The following is a 4,802-nucleotide window of genomic DNA, read 5'->3' as shown; positions in this document are numbered from 1 at the left end:
AACTGAACTATACTAAAAGATCATCGAACCTTAAGTGTGCAGACCCTACGGGTTCGAGAACTATGTAGACATGCCCCGAGGCACTCCTCGGTCAATATCCAATAGCGGGACCTGGATGCCCATATTGGATCCTACATATTCTCCGAAGATCTTATTGGTTGAACCTCTGTGTCAAGGATTCATATAATCTCGTATGTCATTCCCTTTGTCCTTCGGTATGTTACTTGCCCGAGATTTGATCGTCGGTATCCGCATACCTATTTCAATCTCGTTACCGACAAGTCTCTTTACTCGTTCCGTAATACAAGATCACGTGACTTACACTTCGTCACATTGCTTGCAAGGCTTGTGTGTGATGTTGTATTACCGAGTGGGCCCCGAGATGCCTCTCCGTCACACGGAGTGACAAATCCCAGTCTTGATCGATACTAACTCAACGGACACCTTCGGAGATACCTGTAGAACACCTTTATAGTCACCCAGTTACGTTGTGACGTTTGATGTACACAAGGTATTCCTCCGGTGCCAGTGAGCTATATGATCTCATGGTCATAGGAACAAATACTTGACACGCAGAAAACAATAGCAATAAAACGACACGATCAATATGCTACGTTCATAGTTTGGGTCTAGTCCATCACATGATTCTCCTAATGATGTGATCCAGTTATCAAGTGACAACACTTATACATAGTCAGAAAACCTTGACTATCATGATCAACTGGCTAGCCAACTAGAGGCTTGCTAGGGACATTGCTTTGTATATGTATCCACACATGTATCTATGTTTTCATTCAATACAATTATAGCATGGATAATAAACGGTTATCTTTAAACAGGAAATATAATAATAACTATTTATCATTGCCTCTAGGGCATATTTCCAACAATTTCGCCACGTCTGCATGACAGTTTTGTAGCATTTATCTGCATGGTGTCGCCCGGTGCGGCGCAACCGCGTGCATATGGCGCCCCAAACATGGAGGGACACCTGAAGAGCGCACGCACACAGACGCTAGAAGAGTGTGCCGCAGCCAACTCAACCGGCCTCCTCATGTGTAGTGAAGTTCACGACGGTATGTACAGAACACTCGTTTTCTATGTAATAAAGCACAAACACTTTTTTTAATTAACTGTTTGCGTACTTGTCATTTCTTCCTCCTCTGTCCCATCTTGTCACCGTGTTGCTGCTCGAGGATTCCAGTGCATGCTTCGAGAGCGTGTAGACGTTTCTTTTGGCCTTCCCATTACCGCACAACCATGCAGGTTCCTATGCAAGCTTCCTACCCGCCGTTCGAAAATCGCACAAACCCCCAATACCTTGTCGCCTGCTTTATAAACCCTCACGGTCAGCATCTGTACAGCGATTCATCCCCTCTCTCCATGTAACTTCTCTAATTTTCTTCTCCCCCTGTCATCAATGGCACTCGTCCATCGTTGTCGCTCCATCACTCTGCCACAGGACAGCTCTAGCTGGGAGGTAACACCGCGTCGGCGGTGGAGTTTCCGGAAGTGTGTAGTGCGCATGGCATCCTTGTTCGATGTTGATACGTCTCCAACGTATATATAATTTTTGATTGTTACATGTTGTTATGTTATCATTCTTCGACGTTTTACAAACATTTTATATCAAATATATATCATTTTTTGGGACTAACCTACTGACATAGTGCCCAGTGCCAATTGCTGTTTTTTGCTTGTTTTTTACTTCTTAGGAAATCAGTACCAAACGGAGTCCAAACACACCGAAACTTTTTGGAGAATTTTTCTGGGCCAGAAAACATAGGATGGGCCAAGGAAGTACCAGAGGGGGGCTCCGAGTGGAGGACCACACACTTGGGTGCTCCAGGGAGCCCAAGTGTGCCCTTGTGGGTGGTGCCCTCCTCGATGGCCTCCTGCACCACCTCTTCGCCCTATAAATCCCCCCATATTCCAAAAACACTAAGGGAGTCGACGAAAAACAATTCTAGCCGCCGCAAGTTCCAGAACCACGAGATCCAATCCAGAGCCCTATTCCGGCACTCCGCCGAAGGGGAACACGATCACGGAGGGGTTCATCATCCTCATTGTTGCCTCTCCGATGATGCGTGAGTAGTTCGTATCATACCTACGGGTCTGTAGTAAGTAGCTAGATGGCTTCTTATCTCTATGTATCACAATATAATGGTCTCTTGGAGATCTATTTGATGTAATTCTTTTGTGCGGTGTGTTTGTTCGGATCCGATGAACAATGATTTTACGATCAAAATTTGCCTTGAATTTTATATCCAATCTTTATTATTATAGGCTCGTATTTCTTCTCTGATATTTGGGTTTTGTTTGGCAAACTTGATCTATTTATCTTGCAATGTGAAGAGGTGCTTTGTGATGGGTTCGATCTTGCGGTGTCCTTTCCCAGTGACAGAAGGGCCATATCACCTACGCATACAAAGGTAAAAGCAAGGTATTGGGACTTGGTAAGGTGGCTATTTCCAAGGATCAACACATGGACAAAGTCATTCTTGTCGAATCCCTTGGGTTTAACCTCATGTCAGCCTCAATGATTTGTGATCTTGATATGATTGTCATCTTTGGAAAATATCGATGCGTAGTCATCATGGAATCTGACAAACCCAAAGTCTTCCAAGGCTTTAGGTGATGAGACTTGTACATTGTTGATTTCTCTATAGGTCCTCAGCAGGCCACGTGTCTTCTTGCAAAAGCCTCAAAGGTCTAGCTATGGCATCGACGACTTAGTCATGTAGGCATCACAAATTTGCACACGCTGGTAAAGAAGAAGCATGTCATTGGTATCGAGAGTGTCAAATTCCTCAAGGTTCATCTCTGCGGGACTTGTGAGTATGGAAAGATGACTAGATCCAAGCACCCCTCGAGGACTATCATGACCATTCTCGTCCTTTTGAATTGCTTCACATGGACCTCTTTCGACATACTCATTATGCTACTCTAACCAACGCAGCATATCTATATGGCTTAGTTATCATTGACGACTATTCTCGTTATACTTGGGTGCATATCTCTCGATGCACTAATAATGGGGTACCTAGTGCCCCTCACTTATGCATGGGCGTGAGAAGCATCCCCAACCTCGAGACCAACACCCACGGTCCTAGACACGCCAAGAACTCCCGGCGCGTGCCGAGAGCGAAGGCACAACCATTCTCACTAAGACCAGGCAAGGCGCCTCCCCGGCAGGCATGGGTCGGCCTGCCACATCTCCACCTCATCGCCACACCAGTCACTTGTTGATGAGGTCGAGTCCCCAGATGGCTAGGTGGCTCTCGCTAGCTACGTGGCTTCATGCACAAAGACAAGTTACATCCTGGTGACACCCGTATAGAAGAGTGTCTATATCTCAAGCCACGGCGAGCTCATAGGTGGCAGAAGCCTGCCGGGAACGCATCCCAGCTCGCCACCTAGGGCCGCATTTAGGGCGCTTTGTCTTAAGTGCGAGAGTTAGGTATGATAGCATTGTTAGCTATTTGATCATGTCAGTTGCCACTGTGGACGCCCCATGAGATATAAAAGGAGGCCCGAGGCAACCTAACAAAGGATTCAGATCTTTGGGCATTTGAGCGCCTAGAGATTCAACACTTGGTAGACTAGGTCGCCACAGGATTGGAGCCAAGTGTAAGCATTCACACGTACTAGATCTCCCCGGCAACCCTTGCAGGGGCATAGCTCTGTGCGAACTTCATCTTCCCCAATCAATCCATCAAAGCAGGAGTGGTGTTTTACGCTTCACAGCGGCCCGAACCTGGGTGAAAAAATCCCGAGTCTCATCCCCGTGTTGTTTCTGTACTCTCTGCTCTTTGTGTGATACGACCTCCCCACAGAACCACAAGGGGACCGAAGGTCCCATAGATGACCGTGTGCACATCTGCACTGACATCTTTGGCACGCCAGGCAGGGGCTTCGTTCCCACAAACCTGAGGATACGAGCAGCATACTGATCTTCATCACAACTTTCTCTTTTTCGCGATGGCTCCCAAGAAGAAGTCCGGTGTAGACGCCCACCCTTTGACTTCGAAGGCCCCGACTCTTGCATTTGCGGACGCGTCGGGGCCACGGCGGCATCAGGCGATGCGGGCACCACAGGCGACACGGTCGGCGCAAGAGGCGCCACCATCGTGTCCCCTGCGGTCGAGGCCGGGACGAGGGGCGCCAGAAGCGAGCAACAGGGACGCCGTAGTGAGCTCGCCCCTCGTGTCGCATGTGAAAGGGACGCTCAAGCCCCACGCATCTGCCGCATTAGTGACCACGCATGCAACAGCGGTGACCGGACCGAAGGCCACCACGGTCCTCCAGCTGTGTCGGCCACGGGCGCGGCTCCTGGGTGCACGCCTCTTCAAGAACAAGATCGAGTGTTCGGTGGGGCCATGGATCCACGCGCCCAGCCTCCCCCACATCAGGCCACCACGTCGGCCAGCGAGCGATGACAAGGACGCGATGATGCTCCCCCTGGTACCACTAGGAGTCGAGCCACGTCGTGGCCCGCCTCTCTGCCCATGTCGAACACGGCCTCGGAGGTAATGGCGCGAGCTCAGCTGCTGCTAAACTTCCCACCGATGGCTGACAAAATGGACTAGTGAAGAGCTACGATCCAAATTTGGTCGGTTTTGCCGAAGCCGGCAAATCACAGCAGGCAGGGCCGTCCCGTTGTACACGAACGTCAAAGGCAGCCCGAACAGACGGCCAAGGTGGGGAGGCCACACCGACGGTGCAATCCCCTCCTCGACAGGAAGCTTAAGGGCTTCCACGACAAGCTCCATGCACTGACGGGCCCGACGAGGCATCTATGG

The sequence above is a fragment of the Hordeum vulgare genome, chromosome 5H (genome assembly GCF_904849725.1).
Source record: "Hordeum vulgare subsp. vulgare chromosome 5H, MorexV3_pseudomolecules_assembly, whole genome shotgun sequence".
Taxonomy (NCBI): Eukaryota; Viridiplantae; Streptophyta; class Magnoliopsida; order Poales; family Poaceae; genus Hordeum; species Hordeum vulgare.
This window is presented reverse-complemented; position numbering follows the sequence as displayed.